The sequence below is a fragment of the Jaculus jaculus genome, chromosome 5, assembly GCF_020740685.1.
Source record: "Jaculus jaculus isolate mJacJac1 chromosome 5, mJacJac1.mat.Y.cur, whole genome shotgun sequence".
NCBI lineage: Eukaryota > Metazoa > Chordata > Mammalia > Rodentia > Dipodidae > Jaculus > Jaculus jaculus.
The window spans coordinates 19507799-19522389 of record NC_059106.1 but is presented as its reverse complement, the minus strand read 5'-3'; the positions used below and the strand labels follow the sequence as shown (position 1 = coordinate 19522389).

General features: G+C 37.5%; 1 pseudogene; it reads right to left on the bottom strand.

The window, feature by feature from the left end:
* Positions 1 to 5291: 5291 nt before the first annotated feature.
* LOC101595936 lies at positions 5292 to 5664 on the bottom strand (annotated as a pseudogene).
* Positions 5665 to 14591: the final 8927 nt, after the last annotated feature.

Below are 14591 nucleotides of genomic sequence, written 5' to 3'. Positions count from 1 at the left end.
GCGAGGAAGTAGAGATAGTGAGTTTGCTATCAATGGCAAGTAGTACTTAATTAAAATCTAAAGGCCTGGCCCCAGTCATACATCTCCCAAATTCTCTACCAGCTGTGAACTAAGGCTGGATCTTAGTCATAAACACGAGAGGCTTTGAGGGTTATTTCATACTCAAATCATCACAGGGGTATAGTGTGTAGGACAGAAGTCTAGGCACAGCAAAAATGACAGTTTATCAACTGAAGACCTTGAAGAAAGTATAGGAAAAGGTCTAGTGAATTGCTATTGCAGCTGACAGACTGGAAGTTGCAGTCTGTACCTTGCAGAGCAAGCATGCCACAGTGGATGATTCTCTATAATTGAGAGAATGAGTAATAAACTTTCAGGTAGAACTAGTCCATGAAAGGAGTACTCTGCGAAGTAAAAAGGCAACCGACATAAATCCTCCGGCTTCATGGTTTCTTTTTTCTTTTGATACTCCTGATGATGGTCATTTTAAATTGAAAATACACATGATTTATAAGTTGGTTATATGTAAATGATTTATTTCCAAGTAAATTTCTCATATACTTAAGATTTACTATGCTATTTTACATAATAATTTCATTTACCTTCCATCTTTTATCCAGAGATTTAATGCACTTCTCAAGTGCCTTTAAAAGCTTTGTTTTATATTTTGTACACATGTACACAGCATTGGATTGTTCAGAACCTAAACAAAAGCTTAAGGTTGGTGATTAATAAAGTTAATAATGAAAGCTAAAGTATTTAGGGAATTGTGTTTTCTGGCTAGTGTTAATGGGACAAAACCATTGTTCTAAAAGATAGCCTTCATGGGCTAGAGAGATGGCTTAGCGGTTAAGCGCTAGCCTGTGAAGCCTAAGGACCCCGGTAAGAGGCTTGATTCTCCAGGACCCACGTTAGCCAGATGCACAAGGGGGCACATGCATCTGGAGTTCATTTGCGGTGGCTGGAAGCCCTGTCGTGCCCATTCTCACTTACTCTCTCTTCTATCTGCCTCTTTCTCTCTGTCACTCTCAAATAAATAAATAAAAATGAACAAAAAAAAAAAATAAAGTAAAAGATAGCCTTCATCAAATGAAGGTCAAATTTAATGAATGGAATGGTCTAAGGATATAATATGCAAGTCAAGAAGATGGCACAATATTTGAAGAGATGGGAAAGAAGGATCAAGGTCATTAAGAAGGAAATATTGGAGTTGGTGGTAAATTTGGTATTGAAATATTTTTAAAATTGATTTGAAGGATATTTACACTGCAATTGCACCTCAAAATACACACACATGTGTAGTTATGTATATCCACACAAAACCATGCAAGTGGTCATATAGTAAAATCATGTGAGCAGAATAAAGGGCAAAGAAAATGAGTTATTTGGAGGCATATATGTAGGCTATACATACACGCATGGAAACTAGCATTTTATGAAAATGAATGTATATTTATATGAAAGCATTAATCACATTGTATGTAACACAAATGCAATTCATTTAATTGCTACACTGAACTTCTAGTATAAATACAATGAGAAAATAATATTCAGGTTATTGATTTTAATTAAACTAATTTAATTAAAGCTTAGAATCTGTATATAAGAACTCTCATGTATATTGCTGATGTATTCTTTTTTATTTATATGAGAAAGAGAGATAAAGAGACACTAAGAGAAAGAGAGAGAGAGAGAAAGGAGACAAAGAATGGGCATGCCAGAACCTCCAGCTGCTGCAAATGAGTTCTAGATATATGCACCACCTTGTGCATCTGGCATATGTGGGTCCTGGGGAATCAAACTTGGGAATGGGTCCTTTGGTTTGCAGGCAAGCACTTTAACCCTTAAGCCATCTCTTCAGCTTCTTAATGCATTTTTTTTGTTTTGTTCTCTTTATTTTATTTTTTCTTGAGGCAAGTTCTCTCTCCCTCTCTAACCCACCATGACCTGGCATTCATTCTCAGGGTGGCCTCAAACTCACAGTGACTGTCTTACCTCTGCCCCTAAGTGCTGGGATTAAAGGCATGCACCACCACACCTGGCTGATTTATTCTTCAAAAAAAGAATTATTCCTTTTGAATCTAGTATGTGCTAGAGAAACAAGGAAAAATAAATAAATAACTGTCCTAGTTCTAAGTACTCACAGTGGAATAATGATATAGAGTGTAATTTTGCAAAAGAAATGTTAGAAATGGGTTTCTGGAATTTCATCAAGAAATGTGTGATAACTTATGCACTTGTTCAAGTTAAATTAAAAAAAAAGTACTGAAAAGAATTTATGATATTTGAATCTGGATTTCTGAAAAAAATATTTTCTGAAGAGGAAAAATTGCTTTTGTGAAGGAGAAATAATTTATTCACAACTGCACACCAAGGTATGTGATGAGGACAAAGACATGCATATAGGTATAGTTGAAATAATACCCTTTAAAGAGGATCCTATAAGGCAGGATGGGCAATAAGACTCCTATTCTTCCTTGAGAAATAAATTAAGCTATTAGGAGGCAAGTTTATGGAATAATTACAGTTACCCATGTTTGACTACCACTGACTTTATCCCCAATATTCACAGTCTAATTCTCTGTAACTGCTGATTTTGTCACATCTTTTTATGTTATTGAGTTTTTAAGAATATTATTTACTTATTTAAGAAGCACATGAGAGAGAGAGAGAGAGAGAGAAAGAGAAAGAGAGAGAGAGAGAGAGAGAGAGAGAGAGAGAGAATATGAGAGAGAGGAGGGGGTGAGTAGTATGGGCAGGCAAGGGCCTCCTGCTTCTGCAAATGAACTCCAGATGCATGCGCTACTTTTTCCATCTTGCTTTACATGCATATTGGGAAATCAAATTTTAGCTTGGCAAGCAAGTGTCTGTAATTACTAAGCCATTTCTCTAGCCTTATGCAATTAAGTTTTAAACTCATTACTTTTGTTTTTTTGACTTTTATTCACTTTCTCATTAAAAAATAAATCAGGATTGATAGAGAGATTATTTATGAGTGTTTTCTGCACAAGCATGAGTGCCTGACACCTCCAAAGTATGCTTGCCCAGCACCCATGTCAGCAAGTGTGTACACGTGTGTGTGTGTGTGTGTGTGTGTGTGTGTGTGTGTGTGTGTGGTGTGTATGCAGACACACACACACACACCACACACATAATATCAGTCTTTTGGGGAGAACAGAACAGAGAACCAATGCAGTTGTTTCCATCTTGTACACTAGACTGGTGACTATAATTTAATTAACCATTAATAAGAAAAAGTATGTGAAACTATGATAGAATGACAAAGCCATTTTATCATTTTTTTTTTCTCTGAGAATGTCAGTGGTCCCTTTGGCATCATAGAATGTCTCTACTTTTTAACATTTCTGTACTTCCTCAAGTAGATTCCAGTATCCACATCATCTTCTACAAGAAGTTCTGCGCATGAGATGGCTTTCTGGAGATTGTTTTTGGATTTCCAGGACTGGCTTACATCCCATAAAGATACAGATTTGTCTGTTGCTTTATATTTCCATAGCCTGTTCCTTGCTTTTTTTTTTTTTTATCATTTATGTCCCTTTCCCGCTTGAACTTGCAGATTCATATGCCACTTTTCGACCACAGGTGTGTGTGTGTATGTATGTGCTTGGTGTATGCATGTATATGTATTGCCATGAATGTGGATATGCATGTATGTGCGCATAAGCATATGCATACCAAGAAGCATGCCAAGTGTCTTATCCAGTCACTCCCCATTATCTTCATGTTGGTAGGGTCTCTCACCTGAATCCATAGCTCACAGATTTGGCTAGTCTAAATATGTAGTTTTCCCTACAGAGGATCCCCTAACTCTGGCTTCTTAATGCTGGGCTTATAAGTGGGACAACATATCCACCCAGCATTTACATAGGTGTTTGTGATCTGAACTCAGGTTCTTATTCTTGCAGGACAAGTGATTTATCCACTGAGCCATTTTACTAACCATTATCATTTAATGTTTTCAACAATCATCATACAGTCTTCATATAATTTGTTCTGCCTACTACTATGATCTGTTTATCTTGCAGAGGGCAGAGAAAATTCTTCAAATAGCTTTCAAAATGTCACTATCCTCCTGTTGATATGCTCTCTGTATTTTACCTTAGTTTTCCATTATTTATTGGAGTCTCAGAAGCTATATTTGTATTCATTAAGCATGAAATACCTCATATATAATAAATTGTTTCTCTTTCTTCCTGTAATATTTGCTAATAACTCCACTTCCCTCCTGGCACTTGTAGGTATGGACTCAAACAGAGCTAATGTAATGCTTTCACTACATGACACGTCCCTGGTATGATGTTGTGATAGAAATTTCTACTCATTACTCATATCTGATTCTCAACTTCAACAGCTACTTGAGAACTATTCTAGTCATAGTTGGCCTTTCAGTTATGTAAATTCCTCTGAATTATTCTGCCTAATGGCTTTTCAGGGGAAATCTCAGCACTTCTTGGCCAATAACTTTAATCTCTGATGTAAAACATCCAGAATGCTCTCCCTCTTATTTGTAAACCATACAACTGAACTACATAGTCATCACTTAGAGGATAGATAACCTGGACAATTAGCCAAGCCTGAGGTAGATTTCATTATATTAAAAAAAGTAAAATTTTGTTGCTTTAAGACAATGAAATTTTGAAGTTTAAATTTTATGATTGTACAATCAACTGTATACTTTTATTTATTTATTTATTTTTGGTTTTTCAAGGTAGGGTCTCGCTCTGGTCCAGGCTGATCTGGAATTAACTCTGTAGTCTCAGGGTGGCCTTGAACTCATGGCAATCCTCCTACCTCTGCCTCCCGAGTGCTGGGATTAAAGGCGTGTGCCACCATGCCTCGCTTAACTGTATACTTTTAATATAAACACATTTAATTGTTTTCATTATTTCTTTTCACTATTTGTTATTATTAGAGAAAGTGCATAAGGTGATGTCCATCCTGTTACAATTTTTCCCATCAGTAAGAGTATAGTTCAGTAGTACTGCACTTGTCTAGCATTATTGAGGCCCTGAGTTTAAACCTAAAAAGAAGAAAACATGAGGAAAAACAAATATAACCATCACTATATAACATGTATCTTTTAAATTATTATTTACTTACTTATAACCAGAGAGAGGCAGAGAGATGGGTACTGGTGAATCAAACCCAGGTCATTAGGCTTTGCAGGCAAACTCCAGTGGTTTAAAATATTTCTTTTTTCTTTTTTCTTTTTTTTTTGACTTAATAAAATTTTATTTTTCCAGATGTACAGTCAGTTGAATTGAACCTGTTCATGTATCTTCACCAGCAGCAGGAGCATCTCCACCCTTGGTATTTCTGGTGTAAACCACTTGAGCTCTGTGCTTTGAAACCAGTTTGATAAGTCCTTTACTAAAGAGCTCATGAACACTGCCCTGGCCAGGGAACCATGGATCTTCAGTCTCTTAGAGACCACAGCAATGGTAATAAGCTTAGAATTGGGAACTTCTTTACAGAGTTTGTCATAAGTAGCTTTGTCAAACAGGAATAGGCTATTGAGTTTGTCCTGAACTTTGCCTTTGGACCATTTCTTCTTTTGGGCCTTACCCCTAAACTGGTTGACTGGCTCTTTGTCTTTCTTAGCTGACATCCAGGCTTCTTATACTTGTCATCCTTGGGCCACATGGTGAATCTCGGAGAGCCCCAGTGGCAACCACTGCAGCTTTGCTAAGATGTTGGACCTCTAAAATATTTCTTTTAAATAAAGTAAAAATGATTTTTTTAAAAGAGGACTGAAGATATGGCTTAGCGGTTAACATGTTTGCCTGAAAGCCAAAGGATCATGGTTCAACTCTCCAGGACCCATGTGCTACATACACAAGGGGGCACATGCCTCTGGACACAGTTTGCAGTGGCTGAAGGCCCTGGAGTGCACATTCACTCTCTGCCTATTTCCCTCTCTCACTCTCAAATAAAGTAAAATTAAAGTTTTAAAATATTTCTTCAATTGTTATATGTAACATAAATCTTATTGATTAATTGACATTCATATGTATTAAATGTCACATTCAAACTATTAAAATACTTTGAGGAGAAAATCAAGAATTTGCCACTTCCTCTAAGTTAGAAGAAATAAATAATATAAGCAAAATCACCAGCAGACAGAGGAAATTAATTGTATTATTGAAAAATCTGTTGAAATAAAAAAATGAAAAAAATAGGAAATATCTTTGATAGAAAGCAAGATATGGGATTAAGGATATGGCTTTGTAGGAGAGAAATTGTATAGCATGCAAGAAATTGCCAAACACTGAAGCAACAATAGCAACACACTAGAAATTAACTTCTAAGTGTTGCCTGTGCCAATACCAGAAACATTTCCTGAAGGAAAGCAGCCAAGGGCTATGTAAAGAAAATATGCTAGGTAAGAAAACAACAAAAGGCTAGTCCTTTAAGTACTTGAATGAAGAACAGGAATTGAATAGAGAGTGGATATAACATTAAATTTTGGACATAAAATTCATTCTATTTAGAATTCAAACCCAAATCCTATCTCAGCTGATGTAAAGTGTTACAAATGGGGTCAGGGTAAAATTAAAGAATAACCAACAATTCAAATAAGGGAAGTAGTGAAGTAGCTGGATGCAAGACTGAAAAGTGATTGATAGATGATTGATGGTAGACATAAGTGGGTAGACAGGAATATATGGTAGATAGGTAGCTCTACCTATAGAGATAGGGATAGAAAATAGGTGGCATAAGTTAAAGAGATGATATATAATTATACTGTTAGATAATAGATGATGGAGATGTGGACAGAGGATATATGGTAAAAAATACACAAGTAGATGATAAATGGATTCAAGAAAATTTCTACATATTTCAATGTGTATTTTAATAGACTAGCCTCAGACTTACTATGCCCCTAGTCAAATAATGAGTACAAGCATATGTGTGTGTGTGTGTGTGTGTGTGTGTGTGTGTGTGTGTGTACACATATACACATACACTGCTTTTGATAAAATTTGGGTCTGTTTGAATTTTGAAAAATGTTATTAGCTTTGGTACAGGGTCATTAATAATGGAAATCTATTTTAAAAAGTCTGTTCAGCTATTCATGTTGGTAGTAGCTAATTCAGATAAAGGAAAGGGAAGTACAGCTTACAAGAATACCAATATCTGTGAAACATTTCTGGTGCTGATGAGAATGACTAATGAGGAAGGAAGAAAGAAGAAAAATGGAGTTAGAAAAGGGTGTGAGAGGGAAACATGATCTAGAGGGGGCAAGAAGGAAGCATAATTATGGTAAGTTAAGGTAGCAAAAACTTAACACTGCTATCTTGATGCATTGGCTTAATACCTGAAGTAAATAGACTAAATTAAATTCTCATATGTGTTTCAAAAGGCAACCAAACTCCAGACATCAATAGAATTAAGCATGTCTAGGTAAAATGAAACCATTGTAAATTGTGATTGTCCTTTAAACCATGAACAACATCTTGACTAATCCCTTTAGTGCAGTAGATTCTCTGCACCTCTGTTAAAATGATCTTGTTGGAACCTCTGTAACTTATCTGCTAGAAATTCTGTTGAGATTCTTCCTTGTTGCTGTGACCAGATGCCTGATAAGAAGCAGCTTAAGGAGGCCTTACATGTTTAAGGGATACATTCCATGATGATGTAGAAAGCATCACTTTAGGAGATGAAGCTAGTTGATCACTTTGCATCCACAGTCAGGAAGAGAAACAAATAAGAAGTGAGACCTTGCTATAAATCCTCAAAGCCTGTCCCTAGAGACCTTCTTCCCTATCAGAAGGCTCTACTCCTGCAGATTCAGAAATAGCACCACCAGTTGGGGAGGATGATCCTAGAGTGACATTTTATTTTCAAGCTACAACACATGTGTACTGTGCTGAGTTGAGGACTTTAGGTACCATCAGCTCATAGTTCCTGTGCCCATGTTTTCCCCCCTTTTTACAACATCTTTCACTTCCTTTAACTGTGAGTATACCATTCATCTGCCAAGATAAGGTTAATAGCTTCATAAAATTGTCCTCTGTAAAGTGCAAAACATGAGGAGTAAATAAACACACAGATTATCAGAGAGCCCTATATACACATCATGACGGTGCTCCATAAATAGATGTGCTATTTACCGCTCCAGCAAAATGTGAGAAAGAAAACAAAGACTGGAAAAAAAGACAAAAGAAAGTGAAAAGTACCCCCCTTCTGACCCTTCTAAACTTCTGTTAAACTTTCTATCTGTTTCACACTTCTTCATTTTCTATCTTCATAGTCTTCTTCATAATTTAGGAATTCTGTTTACAGTACAATGGTTGTTGATGTCATTGAGTAATAATCTACGTGATGAATAAATGAAAGTGGAATAGAATTAACAAAATCCTTTTTATAATGTGTAAAAACATTTTATTTCTTTAAGAAAGAGAAGCACAGAAAGAGAGAGAGAGAGAGGGTGAGACAGAAAATGGGTGCCAAAGTCTCCAACCATTTCAGTCAAACTCCAAATGTATGCTCTGCCATGTGTATCTGGCTCTTTGTGGGTACTGTGGAATCAAACCTGGGTTCATTGTCACTATACCAGCTGCTAAGCCATCTCTCCAGCTCTGTTGATTCCTTTTCTTAAAAAAAAAATTATTTTATTTTATTTTATTTATTTGACAGAGAACGAGGGAGAAAGAGAGAGAGAGAGCAAGAGAATGGGAATTCCAGGGCCTCCAGCTACTGCAAACAAAGTACAGAGGCATGAGACCCCTTGTACATCAGGTTCATGTGGGTTCTGGGGAATTGAACCTGGGTCATTTGGACTTACAGGCAAATGCCTTAACTGCTAAGCCATACCTTTAGCCCTGGATTCTTTTTTTGAATTTGGGCTAAACTTTCCTTGTTATTAATAATATACAAATCTGAAAATTATGCAATGATATTTATTGTTTTAGAAATCATATAAATTTTATTTATCCTATATATGTATTTGATATATAAAATATACGAAACAATGCATTTGATAGGCTTATGAGACACATGTAAATCATATAAATTGAATACTGAGGTACAATGTGACTTTTTATAAGAAATTTCAAAATAGTGATAAAAAAGATTCAAATTAAAGTATTGGACATCAATTAGTGGAATAAACTTGATAGGTAAAACTGAGAAAAGGAGGCCATTTGGTCAACCTTCATGATTCACCTCCCACTGGGTCCTCAACTCCACGATCCTGGAGGCACATGCAGTGAGTAGGCCAGAGGTCCTGATTTGTTCCCCGCCTTCCAATTCCCTGGTCCTGGTACCCCTTCTGATTGTTTGGGGCAGCCTGCATCCTGTGTGTATGTAGCAGGAGCAGGTCTTTTGCCCAAGCTTCATGATTGACCATCTGCTCAGTCCTCAAATCCCTTCTCCTCCATTCCAGAGTATGCATGGGCCAGTGTGAGAGATGGCCTTTTGTGCCTGGCTCCCCAGTGTCCCTGCTCCTGGTTCCCCAACACCTTGTTCTCTGTGCTGAAGAGTGTGTTTAAGTGAAGTGAGCATTCGTCAGCTACCAGTTCTCCACCTCCCAGTTCCCCAGCTACCTTTGATGTACTTTGATGTACTTTGATGTACTTTGATGATGTACTTTGCACTCTCTATATAATCTGCACATCTGTTATAACCCATCTAACTCCTTGTTCACATTTCAAACAGGACACCCACTGAAGATCCCACAATGACAGATACTTGATTCCTTTTCAAAAAAATAAGATTGTTTCCCCAAGATGGATAAACTATAATGCAAGACATGCAACAAAATTCAGATACCTAGCCCCAAAATGGAAACCACCAATGATATTACAGAGAAAGCAAAAAAAAAAAAAAAAAAAAGAATCTGAAAAGAAAAACACAAGCTTTGCAACCCTGATCAAAATAATTGCTGAATTGAAAGCAAATTATCAAAACATCAACAACTATAGAAATGAAATTGAGCACTCTTAGTGCACTTAGCTTTTGTGACTAAGCTTAACTTAATTGAAGAAAGCCTCAAAGATAAATAAAAGAATTGAGGATGAGTTACCAAATAGAGGAGTTCAATAACTAACTGATTAAACTTAGTAAATACATGATCAAATGTATAATGAATTCCGAGAAGCATCCAGAAAATCAGACTTCAAATGGAAATATTTCAAAAAGAGATGGACATGATGCCAGAAAACACAAAAGAAAACAAAAACCAAATAACACTTTTAAATCTTCTCTAGAACCCTTCATTATCAAAGTCACTTATATGGAAGATAGAACCTCTTATCTGGAAGACAGGACAGAATAAGTCATCAAGTGTACAAAAACTTTGCTTAAGTTCAAGAACAGAGTATGACAGATACCCTAAATTGACCAAATATCCAGATTATGGGTATACCATAAGGGGAAGAAAACCAGGCAAGAGGCATAGACACTGTATTCAACAAAACTATTGGAGAAAATCTTCCCAATCCTGCAAAAGAGAGGCCCATCCAGATACAAGAAGCTCACAGAATACAAAACAGAAAGACCAAAGAAGAAACTCTCCAAGGCATATAAAAATTAAAATTCTTAGCAGTGAAAACAAAAAGAGTTTTAAAAGCAGCAAGAAAGAATCAACTGATTACATACAAAGGCAATTCCATCTGAATTATGTCAGATTTCTCAGTGAAAACCCTGAAAGGCAGAAGGGGCTGGAATGGAACACTTCAACGTCAGAAAAACTGTGGCTTCCAACCCAAGCTACTTTACCCACCAGAAGTACCCCTCATAATAGATGGTGAAAGAAAAATTACCTATGAAAAAAATAGTCAACTCTATGATTATATGAAAACACAGCCAAGCCTACAGAAAATACTTCAGGTAATACTCCACAAAGAATAGTCAAACAACCAATCTCAAAAGGCTACAAGAAGATCACTAAAACCAAAAGTTGATCAGGCTCAGAAAAGTATGAAACACAAGAAAGCACCAAACCCTGTTAAGGAACCTTTCATTACAAGGAGTAAATCAAACTTCACATTGATAATCTTAAATATTAAGTCTTAACTCACACAGTAAAAGATCCTTGTCTTTCTCCATTCACAATAATCAAATCCAAGTGGATCAAGGACCTTAATATCAGACCTGCAACTCTGAAATTGCTAGAGGAAAAGGTAGGGAAAATCCTTCAACATACTGGTAATGACTTTCTGAATATTACCTCAATTGCTCAGGAAATAAAGCCACTAATCAACCACTGGGATCTCATGAACTGACAAAGCTTTTATACAACAAAGGGCACTGTGAATAAAGCAAAGAAAAACCTACAGAATGAGAGAAAATCTTTGCCAGCTACATATCTGACAGAGGATTAATATCCAGAATGTACAAAGAACACAAAAAAGGAACGATAAGAAATCAAATGACCCAATTGAAAAATGGGCTATCAAACTAAATAGAGAGTTCTCACCAGAGGAAATACTGATGGCATATAAACATCTAAAAATGTGTTCTACATCCTTAAGCATCAGGGAAAAGAAAATTAAAACTACTTTCAGATCTCATCTCTCTCCTGTCAGAATGGCTACCATCAAGAAAATAAATGACAACAAACTTTGGCAAGGATGTGGTAAAAGGGGAACCCTTCTACACTGTTAGTGGGAATGTAATTTGGTATAGCCATTGTGGAAATCAGTATGGAGCTTCTTGAGACAGCTAAAAAATGATTTACCATATGATATAGCTATGGCATTCCTAGGCATATATACTAATGACTCTTCTCACTACTTTAGAGATACTTGCATAACCACATTTATGCTATTCTATTCAAAATAGCTAGGAAAATGGAACCAGCCTAGTTGACCATCCGCAGATGAATGGATAAGATGCGGTACATTTATACAACGGAGTTCTATTCAACGGTAAAGGAAAATGAAATTATGAAATTTTCAGGGAAATGGGTGGATCTGGAAACGATTATACTATATGAGGTAACCCAGGCCCAGAAAGCCAAACTTCACTCTCTCATGTGGATCCCAGCTACAAATGTATAGACTTGTGTGTGCTGGAACCAAAAATCATTAGCAGAGGCCCATAAACTAGAAAAGGGCTATAAGGGACGCAGGAGAGAGAAGGACTTAAGGGGATTGTATTGTGTATATGTAAGTAGAAGAACAGATTGCAGGCAGTGGAGTGGCCTAAGCAAGGTCAAGGGAAGAGACTGTGTAAAAGAGGGGTGTAGGGCTGAGAAGAAGGGTCAGAGGAGTGTCCAGCACAGAAACATCTCACACCCTCCAAGGCTCAGGGTCCATTGAGAAGGAGATGGTAGAAAAAATGTAAGAGCCAAAGGAAAGGCACCGCTCCTTATGTAAAACTGCCTAGACAGAAATTGGCCTTGATACCCATGACCTCGCAGTACCTAGCAATACCTACCACACAAGACCTTCATAATAGGAGAACAAGATGATGCCATCAAATTAAAAGAGAAAGTAATGGAGGGAGGGAGAGGATATGATGGAAAGTATAGTTATGAAGAGGAAAGTGGACTAAGGGAGAGGAAAACCATGGTTTGTTGTCTGTATGTATAGAAGTTGTCAATAATGCATACATACATATATAAATTATGGCATGGGCAGAGGGTAGACATCGCCCCCTTGCCAACATCAGGTGGAAAACAGCAATAAGAGAGTGTGCGAAACATTAACAAGGAGACACTGACTATAATTCCATGAGCCCACCTCCAACAATACACTGCCTCCAGGAGGCATTAATTCTGAACTGCCATCAGCTGAGGAAACTAGCATTCACAATACCTAAGTTTATGGGGGACACCTGAATCAAATCACCACATTCTGCCCCTGGCCCCTCAAAACTGCTAACCATCCATGATGTAAAATGTAGTGCATTCAGACCAACTTTAAAAGTCCCCACATTTTTTATCGATCCTAATGATGATCAAACATTCTCATATTCAGAGATCTTTTAACTAAGCCATAATACCAAAAAATCCCCCCAAACCCATAATAGCACAGAATAAACACAATTCAAAAGATGGCATTGAGTATAGCAAAGAAATATTCAACCAATACAAGTTTTAAAAAAGAAAAGAAAAGAATGAGGGTAAACATCAAACTTTGTAAGTCCAAGTTCAACATATCTAACCAGTGACAAATCTCAAAGTCTGATAATTCTAACTAGCAACAAGTGTCTGGAGTTCCATCCCACCAGCTAGGCTACTCATGATACTGGAAAACTTCATCGGGGTGAAGCTCTACTTGGCAGCCATGTCGTGGCATTTCCACTGGGTCGCCACTGCCACCCATGTTCCAACCTCTCAGCTCCACCAGGTCTCCCTGCAGGCATCCAGAAAACCTACTTCACACTGGCCATGGCCATTTCCATTTCCAAAACACAAGACTGTTGAAAATCCAATGACCATCTCTTTCCTGCATTTCTTATACTCTACAATACCAGGTAGGGTGCCTATTTGTTAATGTGGGGCGGGGGGGAAATAAAGTTGACATTGAAGAACAGGTAGGCCCATTCAAAAGAGTCTACATCCTTTCTGTTTACACAATGCAGATCAGCCCAATCTGAATGTTTGCATTCACTTACACAATTGCAGCTGAACAGGTTGAAGTTTCAGCCAAAGATTTCTTTCTGTGCTATATCCCTCTGCACATTCCAATCTCTTTCTAAGCAAAGCAAACATGCACAACTTTTCAGGACATAGGCATAACAGTAAGCTTCTTACATACACACACTGCTTCAAGCCCAGTCCGGGCAAAGCTTTTTCTCACTCTCTTAAGCCAAACTTCATAGTCCATTGTTTTACCACATTCAGATCTTTCAACACTGACCAGAATAGTCCATCAAGCTGTACTTACAGCACTGCAAAGCATCTCTTAGGCCAAGGTCTCAGATCCTCCCACATTCCTCTTGAAAACAGGCCCCAAAAGGCATTAGCCACACAGTCAGGTGTCTAGCACCAAATTATACCACTCCCCAGTACCAAGAAAGACCAAATACATTTCTTACATGTTCTTTCCGAGTTTCAAAGCTTATGTATGTGGGATGTTTGTGTGTGTACATTATATTAATATTTATGCACATGTGTGCAGAGATGTCCTCCTTTATCATTATTGCATCTTTTCTGGTTGTATGTGGGATAGTTATACCATGTTAGGTGGAATTATGAGCTTGTTACTGTTTTCATTTGGAAATTAAGTATGAGATGGGATCTCACTGTAGCTCATGCTGACCTGGAATTCACTATGGAGTCCCAGGGAGGCCTTGAACTCATGGCAATCCTCCTACCTCTGCCTCCCAAATGCTGGGATTAAAGGCATGCGCCACCAGGCCCAGCCTTCATTATTGCACCTTATTTTCTGAAACAGAGTCACTCACCCAGAGTTCATCCTTTCTTTTTTATTAGATTGGCCAATTTGAGACCTCTGGCAATTCTCCTGTGTTTCCTTCTCTCAACACTGGGATTTCAGGCGTACAGGCAAATGGGGCCATAGCTAGCTTTTTACAGAGGTGCTGGGGATCAAACCAACATCCTCACATGTATACACAGTTTTATCCACTGATGAATCTCCCAAGCCCATTTTCTACAT